The sequence below is a fragment of the Rhinolophus sinicus genome, chromosome 2 (assembly GCF_057876585.1).
Source record: "Rhinolophus sinicus isolate RSI-liver-muscle chromosome 2, RSI-T2T, whole genome shotgun sequence".
NCBI lineage: Eukaryota > Metazoa > Chordata > Mammalia > Chiroptera > Rhinolophidae > Rhinolophus > Rhinolophus sinicus.
In genome coordinates this window covers 58,648,771-58,675,936 of record NC_142502.1, presented here as the reverse complement: position 1 = coordinate 58,675,936, position 27,166 = coordinate 58,648,771, and the positions used below count along the sequence as shown (strand labels likewise).

Here is a 27,166-nt window from a genome sequence, read left to right as displayed (position 1 = left end):
AAATTGAACTATCCTTTGGTGTACATGTTCAACAAAAGACTGATAAGAATACTAGTTATATAGATGTCTAAATAAACAGAATGTCTAAAAGCCGAGGTGTGATTGACTTTGCCCTCTGTAATTTAGGGATAATCGAACAAGGATGTGAGAATACAAACACCTTTGTGGGTGGATGTATACCAATGGAGAAATGGGGCATCTGATGGTTGAAATCTTTCATGTGCTTTTATTTCATTTCATCATAATGAATGCAATACCTAGGCACGGCAAGAAGAAGGGTGATCCTTGCCAAATTCCGACACTTACAGGAGGAGAGAGGCCTTACCTTGTAAGAATCTAACTATTCCTTTTGCAACTTTTCAACATGATTGCTTTGTAGTTTAAATGGTAGTCTTTTAAGTAAGAGGCTTAAAAGGTGAGTCTATTCAAGCTACAGATGTTACAGGACTTTGTCTAGCAACAGTGTCAATATAGATTTTGAAGTTCTTAGATTTTCAAAAATGAAGTCCTCTTACCACACAAATAGTGTCGAATGAGATAAAATATTTTGCAAAATTAGAATTTGGAGGAAACAGTTTTTTTTTTTCCTTAATCAAAATAAGGTGCATTGATTGCTCTTTATTTGTTATCTTCATTATTTCTTTACTTTATAAATTTGTCATCTAAGTTATATCCCCAAATGGCATTCAGCCTATAGAATATTAAATTCCCAACCAACAGAAAGCACGAAAATGACATGGAGTCTCACAAAAGGTATTTAAGTAAAGCATTATTTTATTTTATTTTATTTTTTAAGTCAGGCTCAAATTTAGAGATTAATATCAAGGAGTAAGCTATGTGGTGCTGACTATCCTGAAGAAGATTCATTACAAATATATTTGGTAAAATCTCAAACCACACATCTTAGTGAAGCCATCTCTGACCTCTGGCTTAGGCAATTGAATCCTTCCTGTCTCTTCCCATTCCTATAATTAAGAATTATAGAAAAGATTTATGTCTATGTCTGTATCTACATCTACATATATACCTTTATGTCTACATCTGTACCTATATATCTCATGCTGGCTATAGTACATCCTTATTACAGTTGTACAAGGTAGTTATCATATTTTTCCAATTAATATAAAAGTGTTAATTATATTTCCTTTGTATTTCATTAGAGTTTGGTCCTTTGAAGTTTTCTGTATGAGTGTCATGCCTCAGTAAGCAAGTCTTTAATACATTCCAGAATGTTAGTGTTTTATGTATATTTATGTAGACTGCAATTTTATCCGCCAAAATAGAAGAAACTTTTATGTATTGTTGATTATGAAACAGTTTATGGAACAGTAGAGAATAGTCTTTAAGGATGGAGGCTATGGAGCCAAACACCTTGAGTTCAAACCATAGATTGAAATGCTAGATCTACCACTAGACTATTATCATTATTATGTTAACATAGTGAAGAACACTATTTTTTTTAATATGAAGATAATTTTGCTCCCACTAAAACATAAAAAACCTTGTGAATATTCTCCAACATTTTTGTAAACAATCTGTTTAACTGCATGAATATGTAAATCATGTAGCTAAATGTCTGAAAGTTTCCACTTAGGAATCCCTTTAATAGTTTTAACAACTAAAAAAAAATCACGTATATTTAAAACAACATCATTTAAAATAATCTTCATTTGAAAACTAACCTATGTTCCCTTCTGTTGTTTTTGTTCTGGATAAATTTACTTTGTTAGTATGTTATTTAGCGGGAGATACAACTCAACCCTATAGCGTACAATAAAAGGAAATACGTAAAACACACATTTAAATCAGCGTAACTTGCCATGTAACACCAAAAAACAACTTAAGAATGACTGATAAAAACTCAGAGATTTGAAAAGGTTAAGAAAAGCTCCATATCTTGCAGGCAGCTGTTACAGATAAAACATTCAGAGAGAGAGAGAGAGAGAGAGAGAGAGAGAGAGAGAGAGAGAGAGAGCAAGGGAGAGAGGGACAGAGAAAAAGAGAGAGAGGGAGAGGAGAGGAAGGGCGGAGGGAGAGAGGGAGAGAAAGAGTAAAACAGATTTCTATAACAATACAACTTTTTTTCAAGTTGTTTCATGCTTTTCCTTTGCTACCCTTAAGGGTGATATAATAATCCCTATACACTTTAATATCAATCAGCTTTCTATCCACATCTGCAAAATCTGACAAATTTTTTTTTTTTTTTTAAGACAACTAAGGAAAATGAAAGCTACCATGCTCTTCCTTTATGGCCACAAAAGGAAAAAAAGTCACAGTATTTCAGTACTTCTGTCGTTACTTCCCTTAGCCAGTATGCTCACAGAACCTGCATTATAAGAGATTTATAATATGTGGATATGAGAGAAATTAGGCAAAAGGAGGTAGAGCCTTCTTATAATTAATAACAAGTCTGAAGATAAGAAACGAGAGAGAAAGTGAGAAGACACACTCCAAAAAGCTTGTCACCAGCATTAATCAAGTGGCAAATTGTGGTTTCATTTTCATATATTAATACAACACTGGTAGTCTGCAGCCAAACAAGTGACATGAGTCCTTTGAGATAGCAACTGATCATTATGTATGAAAAGTTCAAAGATGCTTCTCCCATGTACAGGAATATACCTGTCTGATTTTCTAGAAAATCATGCCGTCCATTATAAGATAAATATTCACTGTCTTCCATAGCAATATACCTGAACCAAAATAATGAAAACTATATACTTAAGTGCATGCAACTGAAGCCCTGCCTTTGGGGAAATGTAAGTCCTCTTCAGCTCTTCAATCCTGGTCCCCAAATCGAAGATTCAGGCAGAATCATGCACGCTCTATTTCCACCTTAGAGGCAGATCCTTAAAACACAAATTAATTGTCCATCCTTTTCTTAGGTTCCCATCATCAATTCTATACCTTAGAAGTCTTTGCTTCCCAAGACAAGTAGCCCCGAGTCCTCCCACTTCCACATTCCTAGCAATATCTGAGAGTAGCACAGTATGTACACTTTACTAATAATCACCAAGATCTAGAGATAATTTACTTGGGAATGACAAGGCTCCAATATATTACAAAGTTTTCCTATCTGACATAGGAATATAATTTTTAATTCTTGAGCGCACTACTTTTCAAGCGGGGGTGATTTTGTCCCCAAGGAATACTTAATAACGACTGCAGACATTTTTTATTATTGTAACTATAAGGGTGTGATGTTACTGGCATGTAGTAGGTAGACCTCAGAGATGCTGCTAAACATTCTACAGGGTTCTCCACAGCAAAGAATTACCCGGCACAAAATGTCAAGAGTGCTACTGTTGAGAAACCCTGCTTTACTACAAACAGGTATCTGTCAGTTTTATTTATGAGTCCTAGTTATCTCCTTGCTAAGGAGCCCTTCTTAACTAAACAAAATAAAAAGGGTATGACTAGATTATTTTCATATTTAAACAAAAACAGAACATAACTTTTTTATAAAAGTTAGCTTCATCTTTAATAAACTTAGTTTTTCTTCAAAGTTCTCCAGTTAAAGCGCTACATAGATGATTTGCTAATTAGCATCATTTGAAATGTCTGTTAAAAAAAAAAAAAAAAAGCTTTGAAAAACTAAAGTGTTATAAAGATTTGACAGAACTACTGTGATAACCACCATCCCTTCTCTCATATCAGTATTTCCTATTTCAAATGTCCAGCTACATATAAGGTGACTCTATTTTACAAAGCCCATCCTAACCTAAAATTCAAAAAGGAAAAATGATACATAATAGCCTGAACTTGTCGTTCCTTCAATAGAGAAAACCTGAAGTTTCTACATGCTTCTACCTCTCATGCTAAGTTAATTCCTGTCCATTATTCTTTGATATTCTCATTACAGTAACCCTGGGTCAAATGTTTATCATAGCTCATCTTATTTACTGTACTCTCTTCCTGTAGAGTCATTCATTTATTCATTTATACGTTTATTCAACAAATATACTGAATACGTCTTATGAACTCAGTATGAGAAGAACTATAGACATTGTGTGAAGAAATACAGACACAGTGCCTGTCCTTACAGACCTCTCATCCTAGTTCAGTAATTATACAAGCAATGATAATAAACCACGGTGTGTTAGGAAAGGGAATCACTGATGAGTGGCACCTCTCCTGGTATAACTGAAACCTGCAGAATAAGTGAGAAACTTTACTTTTTTTTTTTTAAGAGTAGAAAGAGATTATTCACAGGCAAAAAAAAAAAAAAGACAGCAGAGAGGAAAAAGATCATGGCACATTTGAGGCAATGACTGAATGTCAATGTACTGGAATATAGAATACAAGTGGAAGAGAGGTAAGCGATGAAGCTGGAAAAGAAGGCAGGGTGGGAGTTAAGAAGTTTGTATTTTATTCTAAGAGGAATAGAAAGCCATTGAACGATTTTAAGAAGAGAGTGTTATGATAAGACTCACATGTAGAGAGACCACTCTAGAAACAATGGATTAGCAGGAGGCAGAAAAGAGAACAGAGGAGGCTGTGGCAGTGACACAGGTGAAAGAGGATGGTCAACTGTAACAGGATGCACACGTTTGTTTATAGAGAACTGGACGTTCAGTAGAACTTTGGGAGGTAGAATGAAGAGATTTTTTAGTATTCTCCACTTTCTAATCTTACACTTTCCAATCATTCCAGCACACACCAGCAGATTTGATTTTGAAATACTGGAAATTAAAACGCAGTTTGATTTACAATAGCAAAGAGGGTCCTTGCAACATCCTATGACATATTCAAGGCAAGCAAATTTCCCTCTTCTGACAGACGACAAAAGGAGAGGCTCAGAGTGATTGATTTATGCCAATCTATAATGTTACTAGACAGTGAAAATGGGCTTAGAAACACAATCAGTTTCTGAATCCAGTTCTGTTCCTAGTAGCGTGTTTCTTCTGGATCTAGACATCTGCCAGACTTGCGCTCTTTGGTGTATGTTACATATTCTGGCACCTGATTACTGTCAAGTATAATTTTCTAATCATTTCATAAATGTGTATGTTTATTCAGTAACCATTCCACATAGAAATGGAAATAAAAGCATAAAGTCTTATTACGATGAATATAACTGAATGAATAAAATTATAGACTTTTATATTAAGCAATACTGGAAGAAGAGTCTATTAGCGTTGCCCAGTCTAAAATTATGTTTCACAAGGGTTAGCCAGCAATATGATCAGAATATAAATATTTAATGAAATATGAAAATCAAATTTGCCTTCATGCAAGTTCACCCTAAATACATATTAATTCCAAAAAAGTTAAAAAGTCGAATTGTGTCATTTTTCAAAACATATTTCTTATTTCCATTTAACTGCATTTGACAAGTAATCTTATAAGGTGCTTTACGTTTTCAGCTCTAAACTTGACTTCAAAAGAAAAGAAACTGTAATTAGTTCACTATCATGAACTATGAAGTCATGAATCAGTTGAACAACTTAATTTTAGGGCAGTATAATTACTTTCTTTAGTGATATAACTAACAGTTACACATATATAAATTTATTTTCGATATGGTAGATAACAATAACTGTATATTTTACCAGAGCAAAAACATACAAGAATACAGGTTAAAAAGAGATTATTTTGGAAACATAAAATGTGTTGAAAGGAAGTCAAACACTTTATATGGAAAGTGACTATATAATTTATTATCCAAACCAGGATCCTTTCGAGAGCGAAAGAGGAGCTATTAATAATAACAACAAAATAAGTGTCACCTCAATCACTGTAATGAGCTAACAACACAAGGAAATGGCTTTCTAGGAGGTCATGAAATTACCATGAGCCCCTTAGCAAAATTAATTTTAGTACACAACTATAATAACTGAATAACCTACACACACACCAAAGTCCTAAAATTGGGAGATTCTGGAAATTTTACCAGCTAGCTCCTCTACCAATGCTTTTCGAAGTGAGTTAGAATCAGTATATTTCACAGAAACAACTTGTTTAAAACTGAGTTTATTTTGTGGTTGCTTGTTTTTAACCTTCCTACACACTAACTAATGCACTCTTCTTTAGTGCTAAGAAACTGGGTTCCTTGCCATAGTTACAAAACAGATTTCAATCTCTAACTTATTTGAAAAACCTACTATTATTTCCATTTAACTCTTCAATCTACAAGAACAATACCCAATTAACCTTGAAAAGAAAAACAAATCAATCCCTATTATATCTCTCATAATTCTTGCTCTGCAGTTCTGAACTGACACAGGACAAAGTAAATATTTTTGTAAGAGCAAAGCAAAAAACTTGAACTCAAACTATTAAGGTGTGAGTTGTGAACAATAACCACTCACAATATATCATACAAAAGCAATAGGCTACCACAAAAACATTCCTCCACGGCCACCAGACATTTTAATCCGTTTTTGTAAAGAAGAGCAGGTATTAAAGAGCTGAAATAGAAACAGAATTTTTAAAGATGCCTGCAGAAATAAATATCCTTTAGTAAGCAGCATTCTTACTGGGATTGCATTTCTTGAATATTCTCCATCAAGGAGATGAGAATATCAGTTTTTACATGTTAGTCCAGGAAAATGATAGTCTGAAATTAGAGCTGCTAAAAACAGGCAGGTACTGTGAAATTCAAGGAAATGCCGCATCAAGAAGCTAAAGGAACGAAAAAAGGATAAAATTCTCTTTATCCTTACAAAATTGGCACATTATTCCAAGTGAGGTAACAGGCAGAACCTCACAGAAGATTAAAAGGAATTTGAGGACAAATGTTTCATTCAGGAGGCCTTTTACTATATAGCAGATAACTTTCCACCCAGTAAAGAAAAGCTTTGTCTTTCATGAACTCCCATTTGAAGGTTTGTGTTACTATATAAAACCCCTATTTTCACTTATTCATGAATGTATTGGCAAGTACCCCTACATCATTCATACTTATAAAAATCAACATGGCAGGTGGCCCTTAATTTTTCACTGTAGCTATTAAAAGCTCTGAAGAAGGTGGCCGCCTTGCTTCCATTTGCTTTTCATTTGTTTCAGTTTCCATTAAGCAATGCCCCCTGAACATTTTCAGAAAGCATCTTTTTTAAAAATAATAAAGTCCTCTTTCGAAACAAATATGTAATAGATTTTTATTTCTTTTTCTTTTTTAAACTGTTCTAATCAGAGGTATCTTCATTTCAAAGGATCACATATGCTATTTACAAAATCATTTACTTTCAGTGCTCCATGCACATCTGTCCTTGACAACACAATTACAAACTGAGAAATCTGTAAGGTGATAAATTTTAAGTTTAAAGAAAAATAAGCAATATAAGCAAGTTATTCAGTTATTAGATAAGTGATACGTATCTCATTTTCATAATTGAGAAAAGGTGGGGAATACAAGATCTAATGAAATATGCCTTTAAAAGATGACATTGTGTTTTACTACCTTCTCTGAAGCAAAGATTTCTATTTTATGAAATCCTTTTCATCTCAAAATATGTACTTAAAAACAAGGACCTTTCAGTTTTATTTATTCTATAGGGCAGATAAGCTGGTTCTTTTGATACTATGATTATTAACATATGTATTTAGTAATTCTAACTGGATAATTAATAAACATCAGCAAATTAATCACAAAATAAAAAGCTTAGAAACTTTATATCAAAGGTTGTTGAAACCAATGAGCTAATAAGTTAGGAGAAGAGATAATTACATTCTGGAATTCTGCGACAAATTATTTTTTTTTCCTTTTTCCTTTTTTATTATAACCTGTGATCTTCTTAACCCAATTCTTCTGCCCTGTCTTTGGAGAGATAAATTGATATAATCTCCATCTGTCAACAAGCACAGCCATATCTAAGCCATCATCATCAATCAGATTCATTTCCTAGTCACAAACTCTGAAATCCCCCACTTTGATCTCAGCCTTGAATCGTGTTCCTTTCCCACTTCAATCCTGCTTTTTTCCCCCATCTCCATCAAGGACTCTAGAGGATTATTTCCCCAACTGTGTTTGCAAACATTGCTCAAAATATTACCAAGAATTACCGAAAAAGGATTTATCTTAATTATAGTCAACTATCCACATTCTATCAATCAAATAAGTTTAGAAAACTTTTCATAGAAAAAGTATTTTAATATCAATCTCTCAAAGCTTTTGTCTCACATTATAAACCCTCCAAAAGGGAATTAAACCTTTTTTATGTGGACCATCCACATAATTAACAGAAAGTTTTATCTACAAACTTACTTTGTCATTGCTGTCTTTTCTTCATGACAACTGTCTATTCTCATTCTACCCATTTTCTCACTTTACCATTCATTCCTTGGCTAGTTGAATTTGGTGTCTACCCTCACCACTGTCAGATGATGGAATGAGACCCTCCTTACTCCATATAGTTCTCCTTGAAAAACTCTCCCACCACGATTTAATCTAACTTTGTCTTCCCAGCTTTTCCTGATACTACCTAAATAAATATCTCTGACAAGGACTTACCACACCTAAGTCCCTTCCAAGAGGTAGCACTAACACTGCCACCATCTACATTTCCATTCATTGTAAGGGAGAAACCCAGACTGCCTGGCTTTCTAACCTAACTAAGGATGAGACTTTAGCAAAACTGGGTATTTGAGACTAGTTTTTTCATTTCTGTCCACTGCACCCAATCAAAGTTGTTATCCTATTTTAACAGCCAGCATTAAGAATGCTCAATTTGATTCGCCTATCACTTGATGGGAGAGTCCCATTCCCAACTGCCTTAAATGTTTTAGGTAATTCACATCATCTAGTACACCACCTAATAGTTTATTTACCAAGCACTTGTTTTGTTCCTGGGGTGTCACTGAGCATATGCATTATATAATTTAATATTAATAACAGTATTGGATATCACTCAGAATCTGCAGAGTCTTCCATGATTCCCCAATTCAAGATGCAGAAGCTGAGATATGAGATTACGTAATTTGCCCAAGGTCACAACTAGTAAGTAGTACAATAAGAATTACACTCCAAAACACTTACTCTTCACCACTAAAATATACTACCTTAGGCAATAACTTATTTTATATAAATTAGGTGAAAAGATAATTACATTCTGGAACTTTTCACAAATACAATATTCTGGGATTTCCAGGAGAGATTAATTTGACCATGACAATCAGAGAGGGATACCTGGAGGAGTTAACACTTGAGCTTTTGAAAGACACACAATATATGAATATTTTATGAGGATATGGAGGAAAAGGAGTGTCAACAAAGTCAAAGAAGCACAATAAACAATATTGAAACCAAAAAGTAAGGGCTACTTTTAGAAACTATTGACAAGCTAAGTTAGTTTGATTGAAGTGAAGTGGGCTTAAAAAGGACAGTAGTGAAAGATAAGCTAGAAACAATAAACTGCATAGAAGAAAACGTAGGTACTAAACTTAGTGGTTTCTAAAACACAGGTAATAAACTTAGTATTTTTCTAGGCATTAGTGGGTTCTGAGAGCATTTTATGAATTTCACTTCAAAGATAAGTAAAAGGTAAAATAAATGAAAGGGATTATATCAAACTAAAAAGTTTCTACACAGCAAAAGAAACCATCGAAAAAAAAAGAGGCAACCAACCAAGTGGGAGAAGATTTTTGCAAACCGCGCCTCTGATAGAGGGCTAATATCCAAAATATACAACGAACTCATACAACTCAACAGCAAAAAACCAAACAATCCCAATTTAAAAAATGGGCAGAGGTCCTGAAGAGACATTTCTCCAAAGAGGACATACAAATGGCAAATAGACATATGAAAAAATCCTCAACATCACTAATCATCAGAGAAATGCAAATCAAAACCACAATGAGATATCCCCTCACCCCAGTCAGAATGGCGATCATCAACAAGACAAATAGTAACAAGTGTTGGAGAGGCTGTGGAGAAAAAGGAACCCTCATACACTGTTGGTGGGAATGCAGACTGGTGCAGCCGCTATGGAAGGCAGTGTGGAGATTCCTCAAAAAATTAAGAATAGAATTACCACATGACCCAGCAATCCGTCAGCTTGGTATCTACCCAAAAAATCTGAAAACATTTATCCATAAAGACATTATGTGCTTCAATGTTGACTGCAGCTTTATTTACGGTGGCCAAGACATGGAAACAACCAAAGTGTCCTTCGATAGATGAATGGATAAAGAAGTTGTGGTACATATACACAATGGAATACTATCCTGCCATAAGAAAAGATTAAATAGTACCATTTGCGACAACATGGACAGATCTTGAGATTATAATGCAAAGCGAAATAAGTCAGACTGAAAAAGTAGAGAACCACATGATTTCACTGATATGTGTTATATAAAACTGAAAACAACAAAAAAAGACAAACAAATGAAGAAACAAAAACTCATAGACACAGACAATAGTTTACCAGAGGGTAAGGGAAGAAGGGGTGGTAGATAAGGGTAAAGGAGCTCAAATATATGGTGATGGAAGGAGAACTGACTCCGGGTGATGAGCACACAATGTGATATATAGATGATGTAATACAGAATTGTACACATGAAATCTATGTAACTTTACCAACAATTGTCACCCCAATAAACTTTAATTAAAAAAAACAAAACTCTAATGTCATATTTCACCCTATCTATTGTTTTTCTAGGCATTAGTTTTATCACCATGTGTCTTTTCCCAGGCTCAGCACCAGGGTCCCCATTTAGGCTCTTTGCCTTGAGACAGTTCAAAACGTGTTGTTGCTCTCAGTTTCTCTCAGCTCTAATCCAATATTCAACTTCCTTTAAAGTTATCACTATAGCACAACTTTGATTATATGTGCTCCTTAAAAATTCTGTCAGTGGACGCCGCCGAGTAAGCATTATTAAAGTCTCCCCTCCCGCGGTCGTCATGTTTAAGTCAGAGTCTCCCAAAGAGCCTGAACAGCTGCGGAAGCTCTTCATCGGAGGTGTGAGCTTTGAAACAACCGATGAGAGTCTGAGGAGCCATTTTGAGCAATGGGGATGCTCACGGACTGTGAGGTGATGAGAGACCCAAACACCAAGCGCTCCAGAGGCTTTGGGTTTGTCACCTATGCCACTGTGGAGGAGGTGGATGCAGCCACGAATGCAAGGCCACACAAGGTGGATGGAAGAGTTGTGGAACCAAAGAGGGCTGTCTCAACAGAAGATTCTCAAAGACCTGGTGCCCACTTAACTGTGAAAAAGATTTTTGTCAGTGGTATTAAAGAAGATAGTGAAGAGCATCACCTAAGATATTATTTTGAACAGTATGGGAAAATTGAAGTGATTGAAATCATGACTGATCGAGGCGGTGGCAAGAAGAGAGGCTTTGCTTTTGTAAGCTTTGATGACCATGACTCTGTAGACAAGATTGTCTTTCAGAAATACCATACTGTGAATGGCCACAACTGTGAAGTAAGGAAAGCCCTATCTAAGCAAGAGATGGCTAGTGCTTCATCCAGTCAAAGAGGTCGAAGTGGTTCTGGAAACTTCGGTGGTGGTCGAGGAGGTGGCTTTGGTGGGAATGACAACTTTGGTCGTGGAGGAAACTTCAATGGTCGAGGTGGCTTTGGAGGCCGTCATGGTGGAGGATATGATGGCAGTGGGAATGGCTGTAATGGGTTTGGTAATGATGGAAGCAATTTTGGAGGTGACGGCAGCTACAATGATTTTGGCAATTACAACAATCAATCTTCAAATTTTGGACCCATGAAAGGAGGGAACTTTGGAGGCAGAAGCTCTGGCCCCTATGGTGGTGGAGGCCAATCCTTTGCCAAACCACGAAACCAAGGTTGCTATGGTGGTTCCAGCAGCAGAAGTAGCTATGTTAGTAGCAGAAGGTTTTAATTCCTGCCAGGAAACAAAGCTCAGCAGGAGAGGAGAGCCAGAGAAGTGACAGGGAAGCTACAGGTTACAACAGATTTGTGAGCTCAGCCAAGCACAGTGGTGGCAGGGCCCAGCTGCTACAAAGAAGACATGTTTTAGACAATACTCATGTGTATGCACAAAAAAAAACTCGAGAACTGTATTTGTGACTAATTGTATAACAGGTTAATTTAGTTTCTGTTCTGTGGAAAGTGTAAAGCATTCCAACAAAGGGTTTTAATGTAGATTTTTTTTTTTTTGCACCCATGCTGTTGATTGCTAAATATAATAGTCTGATCATGATGCTGAATAAATGTGTCTTAAAAAAAAAAAAAAATTCTTGATTTCGTCATAATTACAAAAGGTAGTAGAAATTCCTTAATAGTGTAACGTAGAAAGCCTTCCCCATAAGTTGGATTTAACCCAAACCATCTTATCTTCCATTTTCCTAGCTTTATCACTATAATCCTTTTCACACACACACACCAGCTATCTGATCACCAAATAGGACCTGCAATTTCATACATGCCCCACCTTTATTCCTAATGTTCACTGAGCCTGGAAGTGTCTTTGTAGGATTTCACACCTTTCTATCACAACTCAATGTACATACCATCTGAAGCAAACCTTTATTTTTTTACCCAGTTGAAATTTGTTTCCTCACTTAATTACAATTTATATACAAATTATCACTTTCTGACTTAGAGTGTAACTACTTTGATGAAAATGTAAAAAGTCTACTTAAGGTGCACAGAATAGATGCTCACTACAGTTTTCTTTTCCTCCCTCCCCACCCCCCAACTAATGGATGGGGAGATAAATTTAGGAAGAAACTGTCAGCAGGAGCAGAAGTTTTCTTGATGCAAGTCTTAGGGTGGACAACTGCTGTTGTGATGGGAAAGCACAAGCTTTAGGGCAGCCATTTCTCTCTATTCTACTAATTTCAAGTTTCCAGTGCTGCAGAAGACTCTGAGATTGAGATCCTGAAATGTTACCCTTTGCCTGAGCATCTCAGTAGAGAAGGCTGATTTACCAAAAATTATATAGAACTAAACAGGGCTAGAGGCCAGACATTTATATATCTTTAAAAATACCCCATAAATTATATTCTACCATATGATACACATGTTATTTATCTCCATAAAATATTTTCTATAGACTATTATGAAAATGAGTGTTAATTCCTTAAACCCACTGAATGGCATGAAAGTGAATAAACTGTATCCTTGCTGGAACTAACAAACCCAGAGATTTTAAATATGCCATATCAGACAATCAAAAATTAGTTGTACTATAAATACAAATGTGTGTGTAATACACAGAATGTTGCAAGATTCAATATGCCACTGAAGATGATTGTAACAATGTATTCACTTTCTTTTAGTAGTTAATCTTATAATTAATTTGGTTTCCTTTATGAAATTATTATTCAATTATATACCAATTTCTTCCTTACACAAAAAGACACATTTACTGTTGGGGAATTAGTACATAAAAACTATTAGAACTCTTGCTGCCCATTTGCAGCTCATTCTATAAGTGATGTTCATTGTCACCAAACAATGTAATTGACTGCAAACATGTAACAGTTTATTAGTAACAGCTAAAGCTCAAGGACTAATAATCTATAGGAGTAAAATTTACACACACACACACACACACACACACACACACACAAAGGGAGATATATATGTTTTATATATTATAGTATGTTTAAAAAATCTTTTTTTGCGTCATCAGCAGTTAGAAAATCATAAAAGTTAAATACTTTAAAACTTTTTAACCCCCACAAAGTCCCTGTTATCCTTCGACATTTAGGGTGGTGCATTTACTAAATTGGTGTAGATTGTATTTTTTAAATACTAAAATATTCTTGAAAATAAGAAACCTTGTATTTATTAACTAGAATGGTCTCATATTTTTAAATAACAATCAAAAAAAGTACTTTCACCCCATATGTTAATGAAAGCAAAGAACAAGGCAAGGATGGGTTAATATTGTCATGTTCCACTCCCATTCTCCTGTTTTTTCTTTGTAAAACTATAGATGGATTAAATATAGATATGTGTGTACACATACGTATATATGTATGTATAGTAATGCATGATCAATGCAGAAAATATAAAAATCATAGAATAATTGAAAGAAAACTAAACATAGCCTATATCCCCACTGGCCAGAGGTGCAACATGGTAACAATTTCACGTATAATTTTCCAGTCTTTCCCTAAAAATAGTATCGCACTACTTTGAGCACTGCTTTTTACTTAGCCTAAAATTGTAAAAATTTTCCCATGCAAACAATTATAATTTAATGACATGATTTGAGAGTCTATATGACACCTCATTTTATGGATATCTCATAATTGTCTTAATCTCCTATTATTGCATTTAGGTTAATATTTCCTTGTTCAGAGTCAAAAGTCTTCTTGCTTTGAAAGAGAATCCCACCCCCACCCCCAATGAAAATTACTTGTCGGCACTTAACTCTTAACTGGCAGTTAACTGAACACTGGATAAGATACATAATCTTTGTGTTCTGCTATATAGAAGTTAACCAAATAACCTCATTTATATGTTTAACCTTGTCTCTTCTATTTACTAAGAAGGTAGGGTGAGCCAGGTAGGATGCAAATTGAGAAGGACATAAAGAAATATTGTTCTGTGGTACCTTACAATCTAATGGGGCATATTACAGTAAAGCTGATGCACACTGGAAACCTGCCTGACCAGGAGGACTGTGGACTTGTGGGGAAGGGGACAGGAAGGGAGTGGAGGACGATGAGACTAGAAGTCTTTCAAAAAGAGATGACAATCTAGGCAGAAAATTACCATATATTAAAATCACAAGGGGAAAGAAAGCATTTAGGATACCTCGAATTATTCAGCATAGTTGTATAATGGCATGAAAATAAGCAGAGGCAGGTTAAAAAGAATTTTGAATAAGATGGCAAGAAGTACCTTGGTAACTACATGAAGAAATTATATATTTTAAAGAAAGTCATGACATGATTGAACTTGAATTTTAAAAAACTGCTCTGGAAGGTAAGTGGAAAAAATACTGAAGTAGAGTAAGACCAAATGCAAACAAATAAATTAGGAGGCTACTGATATTCTCTAAGGTACACAAGGCAAGGACTTACATTAAAATGGTGGCAATAGGATGGCGAATCATTGATTGGATAGATTGAAGAGATTTTAAGGACGTAGAATCAATAAGTCTTCTGGATGATTTCCAGCCTCATTTACCAAAATAGAAATACAGCAGGCATTTTTTAGAATAATAACAACTGTAGCTGACATTTATTGATTGCTTACCATGTGTTAGACAGTGTGCTAAATGCTGAACTAGCATCATCTCGTTTTTATGCATATTTATTTCCCACTGTCTATGTGCAAGTGCTTCATGTATATTAGATAATTTGGTCCATACCCAATCTCTTGAAATAGATGATGTTAACATTTCCCATTTTGAATCTAGGGAGACCAAGGCCTTGAGAGATTGGTAGTGAATTCTGGGCTGGCACCTCTGTGTATCTCCAGTCCAGAAGAAATATGTTTAACCATTATTTAATTACTTTCATTGGGTTATGTTGCCAATATGAAAGATGTCTTAAAAACTCTACTGAAAATGAAATATTTATTCACTTGTTATGAAGTATATGTAACAATAAAGATGCATTCAACTTCTCTTTAAAGGGAAAAAGGAAGTGAAAAACAATAATAGAACAAAGGCTGAAAGATTAACTGACATCAAAGTATATAATTAATATTCAATTTAATTCTTTAAGTAGAAGCAGCTTACTTTAAGAACTATGATTTTATTAGAACTTATGTGTCCACAACACTATTCAAAAAAAGAAAAGAAAAAGAAAAGAAATTGGAGCCAGAGAAAGGAAAAACTCTTTCTTATAGAGTAAAACAAACTATGAAATACAGAAAAAACAAGGAAATTAGAAAACTGACATTTTACAACTTCCAATGTAGTAAATGATTCCACTTGATATTATCAATGGACAATAAAACACTGGGTACAAGATTGTCAGGGAATTGAAAATTATAGTGTCTCCAAGTATCACTGCATAGTTCACTGATTAATTAAAAAGGGAAAACAATAAATTTACATTAGAAGAATCTTGTTTACATAACTTTAACCAAATCATCAAACTTAGCATCACAAATAAGGGGACAAGTTGACATGATGTGATACCAGAGAAAGTAAACCACATCACACATGTTGCATCTCTGCCAAAAAATTTAACTTGACTCTAACAATGAGGAGACAGCCCGGCAAATCTACCAGGTGGCATTATTCTAGGAAGTAACTGATCTGGGTTCTTAAAAAGAGTCAGTAAAGTGAAACAACAAAAAAAACAAAAACAAAAGAAACAAAGGTTGTAGATTAAAAGGGAAGAAAAGAAATATGACAACCAAACAGATATGGAATCTTTAATTAGCTCACACATTGGAAAAAAAATCAGCTATACAGGTGAGTCTAAGGAAACTGGGAAATTGGCATATGGACTATTTATTAGATAAACTTTAATATATATCTATGAAAGTTCTTGTATTTTAATTATAGTATTATGTTTATGTAGCAGAATATTTGTGTTTTGAGAAATACAGTAGCATATTTAGGTGTTAAGTTGAATTATGTCAGCAACTTACTTTCAAATGATTCCTCCAGCAAAAAAATAATATATATACATATATATCATATATAACATATATGACATAAGTACATATGTAATATAAATGTATTATACACACGCACAGGGGTGGGGAAAGGGGGGCAAATATAAATGTGGCAAAATTTTAAAAACTGAAGAGTCTGAAGACCATTAGTATTTTCATTGTGCTACTCTTCCCACTTTTCTGTTGGTTAGACATTTTAAAATTAAAAAATTATAAGGTGAAAATTAATTTTTCAAATGGAATTAAAAAGTCACTGCTTGATTGGTAACATTATTAATTTTAAGTGTTTTTGGCAATCTATAAACTCATGTAAATGTATCTCTCCCTAACACTTTTATCGCGGTAATCTATAAACAAAAAGCACTCAAGAAATGTTTGTTGAACTAAACTGAATTGTTTTTATATCCCAAACATCTTTCCCCAACCGCCTTTTTAGTACTGAATTCTTGTTGATGCCAATATTTTGTGTTTTGTTTGATCATCTACTCTCAATGCAGCATTGAAGAATCTCTAATCCCCCTATATATTATATTACTGTCCGTTTCATAATTTTTCTCTCAGTAAAATGCCTTAAATGTTGGCAATAATTTTAATTGTCAAGAAATACTTGAATCTAGCCTAATAGTACTTGTTGTCTTGCTATGAGTATATTGCAATGAGAGTAATCCCTCTGGAATTTTATACCAGACATGAACCCTCAAAAGGTTCATCGAGATTCCAAAACATTCATCATCTCTACCTTGAGGGTAAGAAAGGTCATTTCATGTATAAAAGTGGGAATAGAAACTTTAGTGTCATCTTCATTTGAAAAACTACTAATGTGATACCACTGTCTAAGAAATAAACAAACACAGAAATTTGGCAATAAACTAGAAAACACCTCCCAATATTCAAATGATGAGATATAATTATATGGTGTTAAAAAGAACAAAATAGAGCATCTTGACCTCCTCATGTCAAGTTTTACACCTTCAGCGAGCAAGACAGAGGAGGGCCAAGGGAAGTAGCATCAATAGGACAAAACACAAGGAACAATTTCCTCAGTCACAAAGGGAAAGATACAGATAAGAAAGGATTTATCACAAAGCATGTTGACCTGAAAAAACTGTCTATATTTTTATGAATATTATGTAGTTATGAATGATTATATTATATTCATAAATATAAATAACAGAAGGAAAGGAGAAAGGATAGAAGGGAGAAATGGAGGAAGGGAAAATAGGTCAGTTATTTAGTATTTAGTTACCAGCTAAAAAAGCAACAGAATAAAATAATCCACTACTCTAACCTATCACTTCCTCATTTAACTTCTGGCTAATTAAAAATAGAATAAGTTAAACTCTTCATGGTTTAGGAGACAGAAAAATCTGAAACTAAAAAACTAAGATCTGAATTGTAATTAGATTTCAACCCATTATAATGTTTACACTTTGGAGCATATCAGTCAGCACTAGACACCATTTCCTTAAACATAAAATCAAAATTGTTATAGAATTATATGGCACAATCTAAATTTTTAAAAATTATATAGTAGTCCCCTGCTCTACAGAAAAAGCCATTTTTACACTCAATTCCTTCTATCTCAGGATTCTTGCACAACTGTCAAAAAAGCCACAGCTATGCTGACAAAGCAGTGCAGAGTAAACTCCAATCTACACATAACTTCAAAGACCTGCAGGTATAGAAAGTGAAAATCACCCACTTTTCCTGACCTCAAACATAGGTCAAGCTTTGCTAGAAATCCTTGACCCTTATAGCAAGGTAAGAATCAGAAGTAAAATCAACCATGCCCTCAAAGGGATAGTTACCTTTTCCGTTGCCCTGTGTGCTTTTGCCCGGCTGCTTCAATAGGAAAAGATGGGAAATGTCAGGCCACGTATTGCAACTGCCAGTTTAATTTTCTCTCCAGATTGACACAAAGGTAAAAACAACTTCCATGGCTCTCAGTTATAGATATCACTATTCACCTGATGATTCTCTAATTGATTATACTACAAATAATCTGTCCCATATTTTTCTTTACTTTTTTAAAAGGAAAAACAAACAAAACACATTTAAAACTGAATATTATCCATTCACCTGATTTTTCCATAAATTGCTTCTTGAATATACAAAAGCAGCACAGTATAAAATTACTACCAAGGAAAGGACTGACTTTGGGGGTTGCTTAAATGCAAAGTAATTTCTTCCATATTTAAAAATATTAATATAAGCATGCGTAGCCCTCCTTTATACAGTAAAGCACCATTTATTATTTTAAAACATGTCTATTTTGATATCATATATTTCCCAGGTAAGGTCTTCAAAATAAATTATAAAATGTAAAATTAAGAATTAATTTTACCTAAACTGTTTCAATTTTTCATTGAAAGTGAATAGAAACATCTGTATTGGGTATAATTATTTAAAATTTATGTACATTTATTTCTAAATAATTTATAGCAATCTCTTACTTTACAGATCACAAAACTAATACTAGTTAGGACAACATATTTCACTTCATTTAATAATCACATATGGCAATAATAACAATAAACTCTGGAAAAGGATGCTTTGATTCCACAGTCCGATTGAATTTAAAGCTCTTTGAAACTCATTTTAAGACCTGTTCTAGCAGGTCTTAATCCATTCTGAAGTGGCATGATCTGTTTAGGCATCTTTAATAACCGTCTATCGGCATCTTGTCTCAAACCACAGCCCTCAGCAACTGTGGCTTTCTGACAGGAATCTAGGGATCGCAATTATTTCAGGCATTGTTTGGCTCCTAAAAATCTGAAATACAAATCAGCATTGTATGTAAATACAGTACTTTGTATAATGTTGAGTGATGTTGCTCAATTAATGATTGTTATATGTATATATGAATGACGTTTAGTACCTTCCTAGTCTCGGAAGAAGTTTCCAACTCAAACAATGCCTCTAAGAATAAGCTGAAAAACGCTGTGAGACGACACTAGTGTTTCAAACAATTCACCAAGGACTAATTTTAGAAAGTTACCAGAAGCCTAATCACATCATAATACAGTGATTCACATAAACAAACAAACAAATAAACAAACAAACAAATAAATAAAAGCCCTGTACTGGGCTAGTAGGACCTAAATGGACTGAACTCTGTAAGCTCTAAGGGCAAAGGGCTTGAAACTTAACAGCAGCATGAAATGACACTGGTTTCAAAACTTCAGTGTTACTAATCTAATGTGACTTCTGCAGATCATAAAATACAATTGGCCTTTCGATTTAGATCCAAACACCTGGCTAAATCTATTAACCAGTGATTCCGTGAAGCAAAATCTACTGCCATTTAACCAATTCTTCCTTATTTTTCTCTATTATGAAAACTTTTTGAATGATATTTCTGAAGAAATCAAGAAAATCTACAACAAAATAATGTAAAAAAATTAAGCAAAATAACATCTGTACTCCAGACAGCTTTTCACAAATGTTTATGGGCAGTTAAACTATACTGCGTAGATCATTTAGAAAAAAAAAAGTCTCCAGAATAGGAAGCTGCTACCATTTCTGGACTATATTTGTCTGTATTTGTGTCCACTGGATTTATCAGGAGAACACTCAGTACAAACCAATGCAATTCAAGAGATTTGAAACTCACTTAATTTAGTCCACCCTCCTACCCCCACCACCATCAATGCTAACACCACTAACAACAACACAACTTGTAAAGCCATTCTTTGTCAGAGTACTGTTTTGAAAATAATTGAAACGTTGGCAGAATTTAATATCTATATGTGCTGATAGTGCATACAGTTCATACACAAAGCTACAATTCTAGTTCTTGCGTTTTGTATGTACATCATTGTTAAATCTTGCAGAAGATAATTGATGAAAGAGAGAGATGTCAGAACTCAGTGAAGTTACTAACAACAAGGATAATTAATTTCTCTTTGGTCTTTGAGAATCGTTTCACTTAGAAGAGTGCTTAGATTCAGACAAATATGGGGGAAAAACAAGAACTGACTAAACACATGTTTGGTGTCTTTGTATGATTAGGTTCAGGAATACTGCCAGGAGAAAACTTTGTTTATGATAGCATCTGATTTCAGTTACTTGCAAAAAAAAAAAAAAACAAAAAAAACCCAAAACGATGAAAATATGTTACTGATCAAATGCTGTCTTTTCAAGTTTGGTAGAACAAAAAACATGTCCATTCCTTTATTAAGTACAAATAAACAACACTGATGAGGTGAACAAAAGTCAATATACAGATTCCAAAAAATTTACAGCTGTTTATTTTCAGTTGAAATATGATTGATGTCAATTAGACGCAGATCTGTGCTGGTGATTCTCATAAAATCCACCATGTCAGATGGTCACCTTCCGTGGGACTGTTTGAAAATTCAACACTATGCTTTAATGTATCTTTTCCCTAAATCCTTAAATTCCATACATTCTTTGAAAATGATTGTTTTATATTTATCACAACTATTTCCACTTTTGTCAGAAGTAATGTTTTACTTACAGTGTACAGGCACTACTTAATATTGTTGATATAATGGGGATTTATGACCACTGCTACATTATAACCTTCATTTTGGGGAGGATTTTTTAAAAAGTATTATGGAAGATCCTTCAGAGTGAGAATATGCACAGTATACAATTTAAAATATAATCCTCAGTAAGAAAAACATCGGAAAATCTTGATTTATAGACTAGGGAAGACTATAACATTGTAACAGATATTACTAACTAGAAAGAAAAGCTTTTAGACAATGCTTTAAAAATGATAAACAGAACATAGCCTTTCCGACTTGCTCTCTAATGAGACTGATCCACTTTTTATAATCATAAAGAAATATAGTCTGTTTCACTATGTTTTGAATGTGAACTAGTAACTCAGAATTTTCTTGAAATTTATATTCTTTATTAGAAAAAAATGAATCTTCTTTTTCTATAACTAGGCACTGTTGCAGAAACTAAAGGAAGCCAAGAGCTCATTCTGCAGTACAGTCAAGCTCTGCATGTAATATATCATGACATGTAAATGAAAGTCATACAAAGTTAAATTGGTGTCAAAGTGGTAAATCTCCGGTTATTGTGAAAATCAACAAAAAATATGGAGTGGCTAAAAGATATATAGTTGCTTACTTGACCATCATTGAACACTCATACACACACACACACACACACACACACACACACGCTCTCTGTCCATCATTCACTTTTTGAAGTGTCAGATAATATTATTTCTCAAATGACACACAGGGTTTCATTTGCTATGCATAAGGTCAGTGACTATCAGCTTCATTTACACTTGGCTGAGAATTGGTTGGTGTCAACAGTAGAGGCTTAGTTCCTCCACTAAACAGGGTTAGAATCTGACAGAAAGCTGCCACTGAAGAAGATGGATGATCTTCCTGGCTGACCCTGCTCCCCTGAAGTGCCATAGTTTGGGTCACTTTCTATCTCTCCAACAAAAGACCCTCTCTGAGCTTCCCAGTAGCCTTCAGCTTTATTGGTATTAACAGGTCCAGACATTTTCATCGATTGTATTCTCTACCTTTTAAATACAAGAGCTTGCCCTTTTTGGCTAGCTAAACCTTAGCACAGATGTCTTTTTTCGTAATTGCATCTCTGCTATCTATTGGAAAGGATGTAATCAGACAGGCAAACATCATGTCAGCACAGAAAATGCTGAACTACTTATCTCAGTTTCCCAATGTCATTTTAATGAAAGTGATATGTCATGTCTGTAGAAATTAACCCTTAATCTCTAAGTATACTTCTAAATGGAAAAATCAAATCTCATGTCTATTTGATGACTAACTAGTATATAAAATAATTATGCAAAACTATTCAGCAGGTAGGAAAAAATTGCTTCTGAGTCCCTTTATATAAGCAGTATTGACAACCATACTTTAAAATAAATGTACTTGAAACTATTCTACATAATTTTCAGAACTCTATTTTGCTTTCTACTAGTGGCTGACATTGTGAAATATGGTCTTCCCTGACTGAAATATACATAAAAATATTTACTATCTAACAAGATGCTGTAACTATATAATAAATTACGTGTTGCTTTGAGATGCTGACTGTGAGCTATTTTAATATGTTGGAGATTTGTTATTGATATTTGAATAATGTGAAAGAAATTACCTAACCTCAAATTCAAATGTTCAAAAACACATATGCTAAAATGATGAAAAGTTCTTACAAATAGATTGACAAAAAATGAACATTTTTAGAATGTATGGATTTATAACTCAGAAGGTCTAAAATATAATATATAACTGCCAATGTTATTTACTCCACAAAAATATAATTTAACATATTTGCATATCTAGAATTGCAGAGTTAGCTAATAAATATGTGTATATATAAAATATACCAATCCGAGTACTAAAAAAGAGAACTAAAAATAAATTTCACAAAAACGAAAATAAGTATGTACAAATTCTAACTCAGGTTAATAACCCTTTTACTAAGTTGCAGACAAAATACAATATGATCATTTTCCTCTACTTTGAAATAAAAACTATTAAGTCCATTTTAATGATTCTGAATTCTGCATATTATATTCTAGTGCTAATGCTTTCATTCAAATTGAGAAAATTAACAAATAGTTGAAAATAACTATTAATTAAAATCTCTGCAGCCATACATTTTGATATATTATTAACAACCATCATTAAAATAAGTATACTTAATATGGTTGAGGAATCCATTAAAAATATATAATGCTCATAGTCATTCAAGGAGAAATTCAAGAACATAATTTATTTTTATTTTTAATATCATATAGACTCAACATCAATGACTCTTAACTTTTATTCGTTAGGTAAACAGTATTTCCCTAAGAAAAATTCCAGTAATTTCAATTATGTATATGCAAAGCAACTATCCATTTCATTTATTTATTTATTTATTTATTTATTTATTTATTTAATCTTTTTATAAGGCAGAGTGAACAAAATAAAATATTCTCCTCTAAGATGTGAGCCCAAGCACCAGGGATCTGGATTTTTTAATCAAATAAGTTATTACTATTATTTGATAATTACGATGTTAAAAATCTAAAATTCATCTTAAAAATATCAAATTCTAAATACTATGCAATTTTTTTTTAATAAAGAAAAATAGCAATGAGCTTCCTCATGCCTAATCAGACCCAGGATGGTTTTATGTGTTCAACTGACCACAGCAATCTGCCTATGTAGATTCTCAGCAGCATGTCCATCAATCAGTGTCAGCATTCTATCAGACTCCACTCTGACTGCAAGTGACAGTCAGTTAGCTGTTGACAGTAATGAATAATAAATAATCATGCCCTTTTGGTTTACATGAATAAAAAGTATATTGTTTTTCTGTGTAGATTAGCCTATATACAAAAGCAGGCTTTTGTTTTGTTTGTTTGTTTTCATCTCATGCATTAGGAAATGGAAAGAAAAAAAAAAGAGGCTGTAATAAAAGATGTACTTAATGTGAACTCTGGTATGCATCAATGTTTTGTTTTTCACCAAGTCAACCCATGTCTCAGCTTGTATCCTATAAGCTTAAATGAGCTGTATGCACAGGATCCTGAATATTTATGCTCTGTTTTATAGACCTAATATGTAGTTTGTTGTCTCTGCAATAGATTATATGACAGAAAATCCTTAAAAAAACTAAAGATCAGAAGAAGTTGTGTTAGTATCCTAACCTTGCTCCTTTTTTATATTCACCTCAATCTGCATTCCTGGCAGGAAAAACTATTTACATTATTACTATACTTTTCTTTATTAGTAAGTCTTCATCGCTCTCTGATTTAAACATACCGTAACAGAAACTGTTAAAGCTTTTTGAAAAAATAAGGATTAAGAATTTTAACTGATTGGGCATTCATATATACATCTTGACTGAGTTCCTTTATGGTATTGACTGATAGAGGTAATTCTAAAATTATACAGTCACAGTCCAAATGTTACAAAAGGGACTATAAACTTCAACATTGATTAAAGTGTACTGTTTTGTTTTTTTAGCTCAATAATAACAAGTCAACATTCAAATTATGAAAGTTTTGCCATATATTCTGATTTGTGACCTTTGTTTTTAAATTTACCATTTCACCTTGCCATTATGAAACTTTCTTCTCAGTTTAATATTAAAAGTTTGATTTTAAATCTTTTGTAAATAATGAACATTATCAATGATTTGAAGAGGCAAAAACTAGATTTCCTATTATAACTAATTAAGAATTTTACCAGAAATGTAAAAGGATGGATTATAGATCAAAACAGAAAGACATACCATTAGATCAGAACTTTGCAATGATAATGAATAACAGTTATTAATAAGGTTCAATATTTTAATAACTGACCATTAATTTAGATAACATTGAATTATAAAATGTAAAATCACTGTCATGTAAAGAAGGTGAAAGGGCAAAATGTTGCCAGCTATATACTTATATTTCAATAAAGACACAGAGCAGAGAAGGAAGATGTACTTTCATTACTTTAATCCATTTAATAGATGGGAGGGTATGTCCTAAAAAGTTTTAAACCAGGGTGTTGTGAAGAATTTTCTAAAAAGTAAGTGAAAAGCAATTACCAAAGTCTATGAGCCACTACAGGAAAAGATCAAGGAGAGGGAGAAGGAAGAGAAATCGGAGGGAGCAGGGACGGCAAAGGACATCCCCCTTCCCACACTGAAGGATGAAGTGCGTTAGAAAGAAGGATGACTGCACATACAGTGGCCTTGTGAATAATTTTAAAATCAATGGTAAAGTAGTTTGAATTTGAAGTGAGAAACAATGTTGTTTCATTGGAAAATTTTACAAAGGAGGAAATGATCAAATGTTATGTTCAGCCTTGAAAAACACAGTTCTCTCATACATAATGTCTGCGCAGAATAAACATGAGACACAGAATGATGCATGGATGAAATAGCAAACATAGTAAGTTCTTCTCAGGTTTCCTTTGCGAACTAAAATACTGTCTCATCATAACTAACCTGAAGCCACATGTTTTCCCAGCTCCAGATCACAGCCCAAATGTCTAAGCTTGGCATGTGTTAAATTTAAAGGTTAGTTTTGGAAAAAACATTTTTCAGAACCCTGGCTCTCCCTCTGCCCTTACAACGACTGAGGGGCTAAAGTCTACAGCCTTCTCAGAGGAGATCTAGTAAAAAACCACAAAGCTAAACGGCCAAGTTTCTGCTCGCTCCCAAGTTCCAGGTTTCTAATAATGTAAGAGCCATCCACTGTTCTCATTTTAAAATACTTACATGCAATATCTACCACGTGCTATTTGCTACATTTACCTTTTTAGAAGCTGGTAAAATTTTACAAGAATTGAAAGAAAAAAAAAGAAAAAAGGAGAAATTTACTTTATCTTATGGTAGATGAAATCTAAATAATCTACTTGAAAATAAAGAAGCAAAAGTCTGTTTTTAAGTTTTTTGCTTTGTGGAAGAAAATTTAAAGACATTGCTAAGGCAGCTATATTTGTTTTTTCTTTGTAAAATATTCAATAATCCAAGAATATCCTATATGAGTTTCCAGCTTCTTTGCAATTGTCAATTGAGTTTTCTACAGTAAAAAAAAAAAATCTTAACTATTCAGCACTTACAAATTAAAAGATTAGTGAACAGCAATTTAGAAATCTAAAATAAATGTGGGTCAAGGACAAAAATAAACTGAAATTTTTTGTTCGATTATGTTATCTTAGACCTTTTTCCTCTGGTGGGGGTTTTGGTTGGCAGTGTTAATGCCTCTGTGTTTGTGTGTGTGTGTGTGTGTGTGTGTGTGTGTGTGTGTGTACATAGATAAGTGTATATATATATATATATATATATATACACACACACATACATATATATGTATGTATGTATGTATGTATGTATGTATGTGGGTATGTATGTTTTATGTGTGTGTAACATTCAAGTAGAAAAAAATGGAAAGAATAAGTTCTGATTTCACTTTAGGATCTGTCATGAATGAACTGTTAGAACTATAAATGAGGTCTTTGGTTGTCCCATTTCCTTAGAAAAAAAAAAAAAAGAGAGAGAGAGACCAAAACTGCCCTCTCTAATTTATCTTTTGTAATCTTTGAGTTACACTCAAACTCTAAGAATTTATGATTCTAATTTTCTTGGACAAGATTATACCCTCAAGGAGTACAAGAATGTCCACAGAACAGTTGTGTTATAATAAACTTATGTATTTGAGTGGGTAAATCAATTCTTTATTTAATCCACCTGCTAGTTTAAATTATTGTCATTAATTAATGAGATTAGGTAAATTAATGACATTAGGTATCATTGCCTACATAGGAACTGGTTTACATGATAGTGAACTACTATTAAAATAAACAACAACATATAAATCATTTGAAAATATATGGTATAGTGAACTTACTAATATTCAATTTATTTTTCTCGGAATAAACTTTGATTATACCTAGTATTTCTTTAGGTATATTCTATCCCTCCAAACCTGCATCCCTCTTACTCTGCTCTCTTTGAGAAAGAATGGTCTTCTTAAAAAGTAGAGTAGGTAATATTAACATAATAGACTATTGACCAACTTTAATAAATAATAAATTAAAGATATGCAGTTAATAATTATATCTGATTGATACTATACTTTTTTAATAAAAGCATTCCCGTGCTCCCTTCTCCAGATCTAGGTATTCCATAAAAGCCTGTAATTCCAT

The 27,166-nt window shown here is 33.5% G+C and overlaps 1 protein-coding gene and 1 pseudogene across 5 annotated transcripts in view; one reads left to right on the top strand and one right to left on the bottom strand.

The window, feature by feature from the left end:
• Positions 1-27,166, bottom strand: part of EPHA7 (EPH receptor A7) — a 162,992-nt gene that overhangs the window by 116,817 nt on the left and 19,009 nt on the right. The window lies entirely within an intron of this gene.
• LOC109454889 (heterogeneous nuclear ribonucleoprotein A1 pseudogene) lies at positions 10,847-11,814 on the top strand (annotated as a pseudogene).